The sequence below is a fragment of the Tripterygium wilfordii genome, chromosome 4, assembly GCF_013401445.1.
Source record: "Tripterygium wilfordii isolate XIE 37 chromosome 4, ASM1340144v1, whole genome shotgun sequence".
Taxonomy (NCBI): domain Eukaryota; kingdom Viridiplantae; phylum Streptophyta; class Magnoliopsida; order Celastrales; family Celastraceae; genus Tripterygium; species Tripterygium wilfordii.
In genome coordinates this window covers 10,064,567-10,080,142 of record NC_052235.1, presented here as the reverse complement: position 1 = coordinate 10,080,142, position 15,576 = coordinate 10,064,567, and the positions used below count along the sequence as shown (strand labels likewise).

Genomic DNA, 15,576 nt, shown 5'->3' with positions numbered 1-15,576 from the left:
TACAAGCCAGTAAAGCATTACACTCATCCGTCCTATGATCCCTACTTTCACACAAAGTACAAGCAACATGTTCATCAACACCAACCACATTTATAGGGGCTTTTTGTGACTCTAAAGATTCCAATTTCTTGGACAACAAAGCAAGTTTAGCATGCACATCATCATTTTCATTCAACACAAACTTGCCACTAGAGCTTGGCACAACATCATGTCGGGTTAGTGGAGGAGCTTCCCAAGATTGAGATTCCTCCGCCAACCCATCAAAGAAAGTAAATGCTTCATTGGCATCCCTATTCAAAAAGTCACCTTGAGTCATAGTGAAAACCAATTTCTTCAAAGATGGAGTCAAAGATTTGTGGAAGAAATTCACAATTTGAAAATTTTGAAATCCATGGTGAGGGCACATAAACAACAAATCCTTAAACCTCTCCCAAGCTTGGAAGAAGGTTTCATGCTCTTTGCAATGAAAATTCATGATTTGTGTTTGATAAGAAATTGTACGGTGGGAAGGAAAATATTTGTTGAGAAATTCTTCTTGCATTGCCGCCCAAGTCGCAATGGATTGGGGGCGCAATTTCTCAAACCATTGTTTTGCATGATCCTTCAAAGAGAATGAAAAAAGTTTGAGTCTCAAAATTTCTTGTGAGCATGTGGCATCACCAAAAGTAGTACACACCGATTCAAAGTCATGCACATGTAAATATGGTCATTCTGATTCCATTCCATGGAATTTGGGAATCATTTGGAACATGGACGGTTTAAGGCTCACATTTTGTTGGTTCGGTGACATGATGATGCAAGAAGGTTGGGTTTGCCTTGTGAGATGCGTAAGCTCCCTCCAAGTACGATGCTCTTGGGCTTGGGCATGAATGTATTGCATAGGAGGAGGTGCATGAATGTTTTGCCCATAGGGAGCATATTGTGGCACTTGTGGCATTTGAGGCATATTGTAATACATGGGATGCACATAATTATATGGAAGAGGCATATTGGGAGGTTGATAGACATTTTGGGGGGCAAATTGCATAGCATTGTCTTGTTGAAATGGTTGAGGTGCATTTTGCAAAACATGCTCAACTTGAACATTTGGCAAATTTTGGGCATTTGGTGCATTTTGGGCATTTCCAATTTGGACATCTTGCCCTTGCCCCGGATTCATCAACTCATCAATATTCACATGTGGCAAAAGATGACGCAATGCATCAAGATTCATATCACCCCCACGAACACTTCCCGCATCACTCGCATTTATATCACTACCTCTCCCATCTCTATTAGACCCATGCCCACTAGCATTACCTCTAGGTTGAGACATGATGGCAAGCAAAAAGAGCAAGTAGCACAAAAGATGGCAACCAACCAAGTCAAGTAACAAAAAATTATTTCTTTTTTTTTCAATCAACGAACAACCAAGAACAATATCAAGCAAGAATAAGAGCAAAGATAGGAATAGAGCAACAATCAATCCTAGGAACAATAACACACCAAGATGTAGCAAGTAGTGATAGAAAGAAAAATTGCGCAAAGCTCTCTCAAACAACGTATCACTACCAAGCAGCAAACAAGGTGGCATCCATCTCCCACAGGAATCTAAGTCAGCCCCATCCGCCAAGTTCTCCTCACAATTTTCTCTCTCTTTTCAGCAACTACTCTAAAAAGCAAGTAAAAGGGAGGAACGAAGTTACCCTTGAATCTTGACCGTGCTCCTTCCTTATTTGATGGCGTTTAATAGCATAAAGCTAGCATCTACAAGCCACCCAACTCCGTCTTTGACACTCGCTTCCCCGGCAACGGTGCCAAAAACTTGACCGACACCAAAGTGTGTGTGTGTACTTACCCCAAGTGTAGGGTATCGTCAAGTAATAAACCGGTAAGTCCGGTATCGATCCACGAGGAAGCAATGCAAATTTGAAGTGAATGATATGCAAATGACTAGCTAACACTAACAAACGCAATGAATATCAAATAAAAGCGAGTAAATGAAATGGGCAGAATGACTCGGTAGCATGAGCGATTTTGTAATCAAAGTAAGCACGAATTGGATTTAAAACAATTAATTAAAAACCTAGTCTCTAATCCGTCCCGGTGGCTACTCGGTTCTCATACTCAAGGTATCATTGCAAACACACACAACCATACACAATGCATTGTGTGATACTATCAATCATACATATGCAAAGAGAATTGGGATATAAGACTTCAATTCATACATGTAGGCCATCGGGTCTCTTAATCTACAATGAACGCAAAGGGATAAACACCTAATATTATGGATTAATGTTCCCCCTTGGGGCTCGGCTTGGCTAACACCCTAGTTTCACACTCAAAGATCAATTAACCATAACTCTCCCATTCACATTCCTAAATTAACCCAAAACCCCATCATCAATACACATAATTAATAGCTATGCAATGGAAAACTCAATTAATTAAGGAAATCATGCAATGGATTTAACAATTCTCAATCAAACACATTAGATGCAATCCCTAGACTAGACAATCCAAGAATACAATCAAATATGTCATTCTTATGTATCCAATCACACAACTATCACAAAATTAAAAGAGAAAAATTGAAGCTACGATTCTTTGAGCATACCTTGAGTAATCGAAACCTTGCACCCACAGTTCGGGACTAGAAACTAGAAAATGAACTTAGCCACTCATTATAATGAGAATAAACATCAATTTTATAGATGAAAACCAATGTTTACAATCAAGATCACAAGAACTAAGTAAAACCCTAGAGAGAGAGAGAGAAAAAAACTATGGAGGCTAGATGTTTTGTAATCAATGAATGAGAAAGAAAACCAAATCTTAGGGTTTTCCCCTCTTTTTACAATAGAAAATACCTAACTACCCTTATTAAATCGTTCCCCATTGGTTACATACATGATTTACCCCAAATGCCCTTGAAATTTTGGTGCAGAAAATTACAGATCCGCGGTAGGTGTCCGAACGGCTTCGGAAGGTGTCCGAACACCTGGACTTCATCAAGTCTTCGTTATAGGGTCTATCTCATTTTTCAAAGGAAGTGCCCGGACACCTAATGTGAGTGTCCGGACACCTCACAGCAAAAAGTGCCCAAAAAGTGCTCAAACTTGCCCGAACAAGGTCCGATTCCTACAAAACCAAAGGGAAACATTTGTAAGTGTAAAATTAAGGTAAAATGCAATCAAATACATTAGCTAAGTTGTAGAACATCCTAACTAAAGGACATTGGAACCTCAAAATAGAGGTCCAATCAATAGTACAATCTAGTTGAATCTTTTTTGATATGAGATTCATCCAGTGAAGTTCTTGCTCCATGTAACACAACCAGATTTTCAAGAGCTCTAGACTCTAAAGCACAAGTTTCAATTGAAGAATATTGAGCCCCCCGTTCACCTTCTCAAGATTTGATGATGCAAACTTCTACCCAGGCCCAACCGACACCCAATACACACTTGGGCCGGTTGTACCCAAGGTCCAGAACCAAGCCTCTTCATAAGACTGGCCCGAAAACCTTGGGTATTAGTTTAAGGCAAGCCTCACGCATATATGGCACTCGGCTTGCTCCCACTCTTTCGATGTGGGACAAGGGAAAGTTTCGGACATACCGCATTATTCCCTCCGTCTTTTACAACAACACGTGTCCCACATGCAGGATTAACACACATGAGCACATCTCGTGACCCGAGGCGAATCACTCGCCCACCCGTAGGTGCACATTCGCCCACACACGGAAGCGAGCCTTAGCTTCGATACCAAATTGATGCAAACTTCTACCCAGGCCCAACCGACACCCAATACACACTTGGGCCGGCTGTACCCAAGGCCCAAAACCAAACCTCTTCACAAGACTGGCCTGGAAACCTTGGGTATTAGTTTAAGGCAAGCCTCAAGCATATATGACACTCGGCTTGCTCCCACTCTTTCGATGTGGGACAAGGGAAAGCTCCGGACATACCGCATCATTTGAAGTGGCCATAATCTCTGATGATGGAAGTTTGGTGATCAGGTTATCATTAGTAATGCCTTCATCCAAATGGATTTGAGAACCTTGAAGCCATTTTCTCTCTACGGCCACTTGCTTATTTTTCTAGACTTTTCTTAGAAGATTTCTCCCCAGTCACTGAAGCTCGGATCGAAGTTAAAAATTTTCAACCTGCATTTGGGATACAAATGAGCATTCCAAAGATTTTATTAATAAGCTAAGAAAATCCATTGGTGCAACAAAAATATTTCTTACTCGTTGAAATAAAACGAAAAACTTGTGCGATCTTTTAGTCCTTCATGGCTCCTTTTTAATGAGCTTGTGAAATCAAGGTCTGGAAGGAACACACAGAGAAAGACAATGATTAGAATTGTACATTTAAATCATCTATTCAATTATGAAATACTTCAATAACAAATCAAAGGATGCTAAACCAATACCAAAAACTACCAAGAAAACTCAGATACCAAAGAGAAAAAAGACAAGCAAGACCCAACCAAGAAGGCTATAAAAATTGTTGATGCCCTTGTCGTTATGGAATTTCAAAGTAGCCCATACATCAACCAGGCTTGAACAAAAAGCAACAAACTGAAGAGTAAAATGAACCAATTTTCGGAAGCTTTTAAACAATAAATTTAGAACTCATAGTAATTGTAGAACTCAAGCAACCAAGAAATGATAATAATTAACTGTTCTTATCTATTCATAGGTTTATGATTTACGCGATTTTAGGAGTGGGAAAAATATTTTGTTGGTTATCATAATATTTTTGAATATATTTAGAAATATGTAAATTTTTTTTTGAAATGTTGGTATCACAATATTTTTTCAATGTTTTAAAAATATTTGAAAAAATCATGGAAGTTTAGGAGATATCATATTATCCACTATATATTTGATGTAAAAATATTTCAATATTAATTTAGGAGAGAAAAAATTAAAAAATCTAAAAAGCATTTAGAATTTTGGGAGAGAAAAGAAAGCTTAAGTGTATCTTACTTTTATATATATATATTAAAGGGAGGGATTTGAGGGGATTTGGGAGGAAGATTTCATTAATTTTTTTTTCAAAATTCTTCCTCCCAAAATGAAGTCATTTGGAGGGAATGGATGACTAATTAAGTTATTTGTAAGATAAAACATATTTTACCCTTGCACATAATATTTTAACATAAAAATAAGATAAATTAATAAATTAAACCAATTTTATTTCCTTTATATTTTTATTTATCCAAACATGGGAGAGGGAAAAATATTCTACCTCCCCTCCCCTCCTCTTCCTTTTGCTACTTTCCCTTTCCTCCCTTTCCCTTCTATTCCCTGTGTGTTTGAATTGAGGTATTTGGGGGAAAGAAATAAAAGAGAAAATGAGTTTCCTTATACTTCTCTTGTTTGGATAACTTATAAAAAATAAAGTAGAGTGATTTGGAGGAAAGATTTCATTAAATGTTTGTAAAAATTCGTCCTCTCCAAATCCATAATTTTTTCTTTCATAAGGGTCCATAATTTACATGGCATGATTACTAAGCAAGATGACATGTAAAGTATATCATGTATTCTTTTTTTACAGAAATACACCTAATTATTCATAACAACCAATCTGATGACATCATACAACTTTTTACTTTTTCTTTTTTTAAACGAAACTTCAAAATGTTTTATCTCTCAAAATACATATTAAATTTTAGAAAAAATTACATATTCGGATTCAGCATGTAAAGTGTAATAAAGATCTGGAACACTGAAATAATGTAATTACATATAAAAATAATGTAATAAGAGTATGTGTTAATAAAAAACAATGTAATAAGATATTGTATTAACTAGAAATAATATAATAAGAGATTGTGTTAGTAAAAAACAATGTAATAACAGTATGTGACATTAGACAACTAATAAGATTGTTTTACAAATATGAATAATATATTAAATCATGGGCTCAATAGCTAGTAGTGGACCAAGACTTTAAGTAATAAAGTTGGCCCAATACAAACAATGCTCCCAGGTCCAAAAGGCATAGACCCAATTAGAAGCCCACTTCCTCTAGATGAAGATCCCACTTAGTAGGGCTCAGTAAGAAAGACAAAACATCTCCATGAAAAATTACAACTTCTTACATCTCTCTCTCAACTATGGCAGCTGAGATTGGGAATGTGTTGATCTGATCCATCATGAGTGTTCCAAACCTATCTCAACCAACATCTCCCATTCGCCCATAATGGACTTAACATGTCTCTCATTTTATTATAAGGTTTATAATTGCAAATAATCTATGCAACCAACATATTTCGAAAGCTTAGTTCTATACATTTGTTAGGAATATATAGATGGTCGAATACTTGGACATCACTACAACAGTAAGGGCAAAGTGAATAATCTATCGTTATTGTTATATTCGACACTTAGTGAAACGCCACATAAGCACCATTAATACATAGTGCCGTGAATGCATTAGCAGTGTTTTTTTGAAACATCGTAACTAAAACAAATACCGATGCACTGGTAATTAAGCAGCAAGATTGACCGGTTAAGCACCGTTTATTTTACTCATTTACAAGACGCTTTGAAAGCGTCACATAGATATTTATTATATTTGAATTTTTAGAGTTAGCAATAGGTCCCTCAAATCAAACTTTTATTCCAAATTTCCAATAGATCCACTCTAATTTTTTTCAACCCATAAGGTCCATAAGTGAATAAGATTTATTCCATTAAGGATAAAATATTTAAAACTTCTTTTTATTGACTATACTACCCTCAACTATTATTTTACTTCTAAATTTTAACAACCAAATATTTCTCTAACGTTAGTGCGTTTGGATAGTCATAACTCACTCTTTTATACTTTGATTGAGATGATTTTTTTGGCGATTGAAAGAAGACTCAAATAGCAACATTATTGTGTCTAATATATTTTTGAAGATTCGAACATGTTAAAGGTCAAATTGAGGCTCAAAGTTTGTGCATCGAAGTTGTGTTTCTGAGATTAATGTATTTGACATTAGTGTGGTTGGACAGTCATAACTCACTCGTTTGAGTTTCAATTAAGAATATTTTTATGGCATTTCAAAGAAGAATAAAAAATCCACAGATTTATATATAATATTCATTTGGATATTCAAATATTTTAGGGGTCAAATCTAGACTCAAAGTTTACGAATCGACTGTGTTTCTGATGTCAATGTATTCGACGTCAGTGTGTTCGGACAATCATAACTCACTCGTTTGAGACTCGATTCAGATGATTCTTGTGGCATTCACAAGAAAACTCGAAAACTCACAGATTTGTATCTAATATTAATTTGAATATTCGAATATTTTAGGGATCAAATAGAGGTTCAAAGTTCACGAATCGGGGCTGTATTTCTAATATCAATGTGTTCGACGTCAGTATATTCAAACAGCCATAACTCACTCGTTTGAGCCTTGATTGAGATGATTTCTATGGTATTCAAAAGAAAACTCAAATACCCATATATTTATGTCTAATACATATTTGGAGATTCAAACATTTTATAGGTCAAATCGAGGATCACAATTTGTTTGTCTCTGATTTGTGAAATTTTAAATATGCAGTGCAAATAAATAAACATGTCGTGCAGATAAATACTCCATCCGTCCCATTTTGTCTGTCATCCTTTGAAAATCTAACTTTTTAAGAAGATATGATTTAATGCATTACACAAAATAATCATGTTATTCCAAACTTACCGTTATTTATGGTGATATATTTTTTTTCTTGAAACAAGGGTAATTAAAGTAACAAGGGTAATTTTGAAATACAACAATAAAATTGTTAATTAATGAAGAAAAGTGATAGTTTTAGCCCTTTGGGACAACCCAAAATAGAAAGAAGGACAATCAAAATGGGATGGATGGAGTTATATGCAGTGCAGATAAAGAAATAAATAAACATGCAGTGCACATAAATAAACATGCAGCGCAGATAAATTATATGCAGTTTAGATAAATTTACGTGTAATGTAGATAAATCATATGTAGTGCAAATAAATAATATGTTGCGCAAATAAATAATATGCTGTGCAGATAAATTCATATGTAGTGTAGATAAATAAACAACATTTTTTTCATCTCAGAATATATCGATGAGTGAGATTGTTTGAAAGAGTTTTTCACGTTGATTGAGAATATATCATTTTTTTTCAAATTCTGTCATATATTTTGAGACATAAATCATTTTGAAATTTCGTTTAAAAAAAGAAAAAAATCAAAATTGATGATATCATGCATGTGGAGAAAATGTGGAAGAGAGAGGTGCGCATGCATAGAATTAGATAATTTTATTAAAAGAGAAGGGGCATCTATGTCATTTAATCAACTGTATCCTTATAATTAAAAATTTTTTGTCTGTCTTTATTAGAACAAGTCTTCCTAATTGTGGATCTATTGATAATTACCCCTAATTTTTATTGGATGACGCTTTCATAAGGGCCATTCATGAATTTAAACCTTTTTTTTATATAAATAAATATTTCTAAGGATACCAGAATCTAAAGCTTCCAAATAATCGCCATGAAGTGTCCTCATCCTCATGTTTCCCAATCACTCTTGGAATCAATAGAAATGAAGGAAACAAAAGCTGGAATGAGAAAATGAAGGCAGCAAAAGCTGGAATGTGAGAAATTTCACATCATCAATCTTCATTGAAGCATATAGCTTTCACATAACCAAAACAAAGCAAATAAAAACTCGCTACAAAATCTTTACCCATAAAAGCTAATTTATATATCATCCTGTTGGCACCAAATATATGTTGGGCCTAATGGGCTTAGTCCATGTACAAAGCTCATGGAGCAGCCTAACCACATGGACCAGGGTGCAGCATATACGGGCCAATATGGCCTATTAGCGTCCAATCACTTACAGCCCATATTATTGAAGAAGAGAAGCCCAATTGATGAGTATAACTGCCCAAGCAGAGTTGTGTTAAAAGTGGTCCACATAATGTGGAAGAGGTTATAGTAGTTAGAGAGAGGTGGTCCACGTGGTAGCACATGAGAGAAGTGAAGGAAGTTGTTGTGGGAAGGTGGTATTAACTTCCAATTGACAGAACATGGAGCAAATCAAGGTTAACTGCAATAAGATCATGGTTTCATGGAGATTTTCATGCAAAGGAGAGAAAGCATAAAAGCTGGTAGAAACAAGAACAACAACAACACACAAACAGTCAGACAGACAGACAAAAAACTCAAGCCCAAAGGCACTTTCAAGCTTCCGAGCATTCTAGTATTCTAATTACTTTCCAAATTCTTGACAATTTCGAGCAAATATCATATTGTTCATTCCAAATTCCTTTGTATTTATTCTTTGTCAAGTTTCAATGTCAACTATCGTTGTGTAAATTGTTCTTGGTGTCTATCTATTTTTCTTCATTCCAATCTCAACAAAGTGCACTAAAGTGGAGTTGGGGAACCTTGAACTATTGAGGTTCCAAGATAGTTCGTTCAATAGTCTACATAGAATTCTTATTTACATTCGGTGCATTTCATTCAAATTAGTGTGGAAAGCTATAAGCCTTGGCACACCTGCAACTTATTACCACCTTGGGCCACTTTTTGGTGACAACAACCTTTTTTTGGCACACCCGGTGGGACGGGGGAAAAAGAATGCACTCGCTTGTCAGGGAAAGAATCAATCATTGGGGAGAATCCGCAGGAGGAGAGCCCACCGGTAGACATGGAAGATGCTGCCAATGATGGTAGCACTAAAGAAAAGTAAGAGCTCATTAAATGACCAGCTAGCTTATCTGATGAAGCCGCCATTATGTTTGAACATTTGGTTAAAATCATCAAAAATCTGGAGGTACATTCTAACCAAACAATTGAAGATGCCATGAAACAGGTTGAACGAAAGTTTGAGCAGAAGTTGGAAGATATGACTACGGGTGGGCAATTCCCATCACAGAAAGGAACAAACTATCAGGTGGATGGTGGTTACAGCAAGTACATTCCTCTTCCAGTGCGCTCTCCATCTGGTAATGGTCAGAATTTCAGGCATGTTGCATATGGAAATACTAATCCTATGAACAATCCAACTGCTTATGCAACCACTGAACCTGTTGGACCAGGAGGCAATGTCGCTGCAGGGATGGGCGCTGCTCGTAGGGTTCAACACATTATTCCACCACAAATACCACTTGTTGATCTAAAGGCTCTCAGACAGGTAGTTCAAGAGTTATATGGCGACGACCTCAGACAGGTTTGTCGGCCAGAATATCACAAACCCTATCCAGCTATTGTGGATAGGGAGATTCCTTACCCACAGGGATTTAGAGTACCTGATTTCACTTTATTCTATGGAGAAGAAGGGTTGTCCACCATAGAGTATATCGGTTGTTTCACTGTGCAATGTGGTGAATTGGCGAACTATGACAACTTTGCCAACCTTTGTCTCAGGTTATTTCCAAATTCTTTGACAGGAGCTGCTTTTACTTGGTATTCCACCTTACCAAGAAATTCCATCAACACATGGTGGGAAATGGAATGGTAATTTCATACTCAGTTTTTTAGAGCTGAACCAGAGGTGTCTGTGGCTGAGTTATTCAGATTGGTGCAGAAGGTAGGACAAACCACTGATGTTTATATTGCTCGTTTTAAGAGGTTGAGGAATAGATGTTGCATCTATCTACCTGAGTCAGAGTTTGTCAAAATGGTCCAGCAAGGATTGGACATTAAATTGAGCAAAAAGTTGCAAGGTATGGAATTTTATGACTTTTATGAGATGGTAGCAAAGGTCGTGGAGTATGAAGAATTACTGAAAGAAGAAAGTAAGAGAAAGAAATCTTCCATGAGAACTTACGACTAGGAGATGGAGATGGTTGCCCCAGAGGTGACTTCAGAAAAGAAAGTGTGGGTTTGCCCAGAAACCACGCTATGTGCGACCACTAATCAGCACCATTACCAACAGATGTCAGTTGAGGAGAAAGCAGAGGAAGTATGCTGCCTATATGAGGAGTCACTACAAACCTCCAGTGATTCAACGCAGGAGCTGGACATGGGTTCGCAAAGAAAAGAAGTAGGAGGATAACCATCAAGTAAAAATGGATCAATCACCTACAAATGAGTTCATGGTGGCCGGGGAGCAATTTAGGTACCATATGAATGTTCTACCACTACTTTAGTTTTGCCAGCTGCTTGGCAAGCCAAGAAACACATAAAGAAAAATCATATGACAAAGTTCGATCTGCCAGAGAAAGGTGATCAACCTTTCAGCTCAGTGATAGTGCATATTGTGGGTGAAAAAAACTCCCAAAAGGGTTATCATGGAGAAACCTTAAATCCAAATGTCACAACATATCAAGCCATTGTATGTCAGGGCACAAATGAATGGCAGGCTGATTGATAGAGTATTGATGGACAATGGTTCTGTAGTCAATACCATTCCGCGATTGGTTCCCTGGCTGTTGGGTAAGAAAGAAGTTGATTTAATTCCAATTGACGTGACTATGACAGGTTTTACAGGTGAAGTTACTAAGGCAATTGGTATACTACCAGTGGAGCTGACTATTAGGCAAAAATCTTCCATAACTGCCTTTTTTGTCATTGACAGCCAGGCCAAATCCAAGCTATATTAGTAAGAGACTGGATTCATTCCAATTGGTGCATCCCATCTTCAATGCATAAGCTTTTGGTGTGTTGGAGAGGGAATGATGTAGAAATCATTTGGGCAGACAACCAGCCATTCAGGATTACATCAGATCAGGTGGAAGCTTGCTACTACCATGTTCAATGTGGATCAATTCAGTTTACAACCAAGAAAGAAGAGGTACAAACAAGTGCAAGACAATTATTGTAACGAACGACCATTGTTCCTTATAGGCCGAGGGGATCAGAGCCAATTATTGAAGAAGTCCCATGATGTGGTCGAAAGACGAAGAGAAGATAGTGGTGGCTGCAATAAATAAGATCATAGTACAAGCTACCATTGACAAAATTATAACAGAAGAAATTAATGAAAAAGAAATGATAGTAGAAGAAGATGGTTGTTTGGCCATGAATAAAAAAGAGGAGTTGGATTGGAATAATTTGAAGATAGCTGTAACGTCCCGACCCAGAATGCGTTACTTTTGGTACCGTCTAAATCAAACCATAATTAATTCAATCATCACACCACCGAAAATTTCGACAGTACCTCCCCATAATACATAAGATGCCAACTTGGGGTAAACGTGCAGCAATATCTCAAATATATTCACAACCTAGGCAGGGCCTCCGACCATCTAACAATTCATATCACAATTAAATTCTCAAGTCTAAGCAGGGCCTCTGGCCACCTAACAAATCATATCATCAATCAATTCTCAATCTAAGTAGGGCCTCAGGCCACCTAACAATCACACACAATTTCTCCATACACAACAACATATATAATCAACAACTAACGCAAGTAGCAATCCTGCAAACATAAGAAATCGTCAGGTCACAAAGTCCACAAACCCGGTTCGGGAGTCCCGATCACACTGAGCACCCTCCCAACCGTCCATCCTACCATCGAATAGGGATATCACACAATATGTCTCAACCAAAAACATAGGTACGACAAAATAGTAATAACATAATCAAATTTAGAACCATCTAGTCCTATCACTCTCCAGCGGTCTATCCACGTCGCGCACGCTCCTCCTGATCCACAACCCGGGTACCGGAACTAGACTCACATGCGAGGAAAGAATAGGAGAAAGAAAAGGGTGAGAAAAAGGCCCAGTAGGAAATAATAAAGAGTAAGTGAATAATATAAGGTTGAAATATTAAAGAAAGGCACAAATGCAACAATATGATAGCTAACATCATGTACACCAAACACAAGTAGATAACCACACCATACGAGATCCTAACTTGGCCCACCGACATCCCTATACATATCGGGACCTTGAACAGCCCAACGACATCATCGCATGGTGCTTCGAGCACATACGAAATCCTGACTTGGCCCACCGGCATCCCCGTACTCATAGGAACCCTGAATGGCCCAATGGCATTCCACATTTCACATCAATTACAACTAGGAGATATACGGGTCCATATCCGACATCTACCATGCAATTACAATGCATGTCCAACATGGTTATGCAATAGGGTATACATACAACCTATATATGTATACTACTACATGATGCATGTTCAAGAGTAATTCATGCTCAATGAAAGATTGAACAAGTTGGGTATGCAATATAACTCAAATCATACAACGAAGAAATCACAAAGTGGGGTTGCTCTCCCTTAGGTGCAATTAAGGTGAGAACGAATCATAATGAATAATGAGAAAAGATAACGTTCTTAATAGTAGACATATTCAAAGAGAATAGCAAAGGGTGGAATTTGCCTACCTCGCACTTCAAAAACTAGTTATATAAACCAATACTCAACCTTGGATTCTCCGGCCTCAATCAATCTATTATTCGATAAGCCCATCCTCCAATCAATGTACTACAACTTCCATTTCATAAATCTAACACAAATTAACCCAATAAATCAAGAAACCATTACCTTGACTTGCCCAAAACTTTCCAAGTTCTTGAACTTCACCTACTCAAGCTTGCTACTCCAATCAACAATAGAATCTAGCAATACAACCATAAAAAAGTCTAAATCAACCTATTAAATAACTAATTTCATCAAATTTAACGATTTTCCCCTAAATCTACAAAACCCATAAAACCCTAGAATCCCAAATCACCCAATCTCTAAATACTAGCTTTTAGGTTTAAGAAATCTTACCAAGGTTGCAGAGACAAATAGAAGGAAGGGATGCAAGCTTCCTTTAGGCCTCAAATGATGTAGGAACTCATGGATTTGAGTTTGGGTTCAAACGTTGAAAGATTAGGATAAAGAGAGGAATTTAAGTACATGTAAGCTAGAGAGAGAAGTCATGAATCCAACTTGAAACAATTTGAAAGTGGACAATCTTACCTTGGTTGATGATCTTAGATTGATGGAAGGGAGGAAATTTGAGAGAAAATGGGGTTTAGGGTCTGTTTTGGTCGAATATTTGAGTGGAAATCACGAAATGGGTGTTTTTAAAACAATTCACGGGCTGATTTTTAAAGAGGTGTCCAGACAGCCAGGATGGCTATCCGGACACCTCTGCCTATTTGGCAGATCTGTACCATTTTAATAAAGCTCTCTAGACAATTACACCTATAAACCAAATTTTCCGTTTTTGAACCACTTGTATACTCTCAACTCACTTGGTATTTATTTCTAATGGTTTTAAATATATCTAGATACTCAATACATGTTGACCCTACCTAATTTCTACAAGAAAAAGAAGTTCGGGGTATTACAATAGTACCGGCTAAATTAAATGATTTGAAGGCCGAAACCCAAGATCCTTTTGAAGAAGTGAACTTGGGGGACAAGAAGAGGCTAGAATCACTTATATAAGTTTCACCTTGGATCCATCTATCAAGGTAAAACTAATAGCTTTACTTCACGAGTTTCGTGATTGTTTTGTTTGGGATTACCAGGAAATGCTAGGGTTGAATAGAAAGGTGGTAGAACACCGACTGCCCATCAAGCCAGGGTACAAATCATACCAACAACCATCTATAAGAATGTTTTCAGAAGTGGAGTTACGTGTCAAAGAAGAAATACAAAAGTTGGTTAAGGTCAGCTTCATACGGCCAACTAGGTATGCTGAATGGCTATCAAATATTGTACCGATAGTTAAGAAAAATGGCAAAATTCGTATCTGTGTTGATTTTCGTGATTTAAACACTGCTACACCTAAAGATGTGTATGTTATGTCAATTGTTGATATGTTGATAGATAGCATGTCTCAACACGAGCTACTATCTATGATGGATGGTTATTCTAGATACAACCAGATATTTATTGCAGAAGAAGATGTTTCAAAAATGGCATTTAGATGTCCAGGAGCATTGGGTACCTATGAGTGGGTAATGATGCCCTTTGGCTTAAAATATGTCGGATCTACCTACCAACGGGCAATGAATGCTATCTTTCATGACATGATAGGCAGGAACCTAGAAGTCTATATTGATAACATCATGGTCAAGTTAGTTAACTCCAATGACCATGTGACTGATCTTAGACTTACATTTGAAAGGATGAGACAATACTAACTAAAGCTCAATCCTTTGAAATGCGCATTCGGAGTTAAAGCTGGAAACTTCCTGGGGTTTTTGATTGATCAAAGAGGCATGGAGGTTGACCAAAACAAAGCAAAAGCAATATGGCAAGCTCAACCACCGAAGAACAAACAAAAGCTCCAAAGCTTCCTTGGTAAGGTAAATTATCTTAAAAGATTTATTTCTAATCTTGCAAGTAAGACCAAGGTATTCTCAAAGATATTGAAGTTAAAGAAGGAGGATGCATTTAGATGGGAGCCAAAACATGAAGAGGCCTTTCAAACCATCAAGGCCTACCTAAGCAAACCTCCAGTTCTCATGCCACCCAATAAGCACAAACCATTTAAGTTGTATATATAAGCTACTGATGATTCCATTGGGCGCTTAGTGGCCCAGGATGATGATGTTGGAAGAGAAAAGGCAATCTATTACTTGAGTATATTGTTGACAGATACTGAAGGGCGATTTTCCATCGTGAAAAAGCTCTGCT

The 15,576-nt window shown here is 37.2% G+C and overlaps 1 pseudogene; it reads left to right on the top strand.

Moving 5' to 3' along the window:
* Window positions 1–386: 386 nt before the first annotated feature.
* LOC119998026 lies at window positions 387–486 on the top strand (annotated as a pseudogene).
* The last annotated feature ends 15,090 nt before the right edge of the window (window positions 487–15,576 follow it).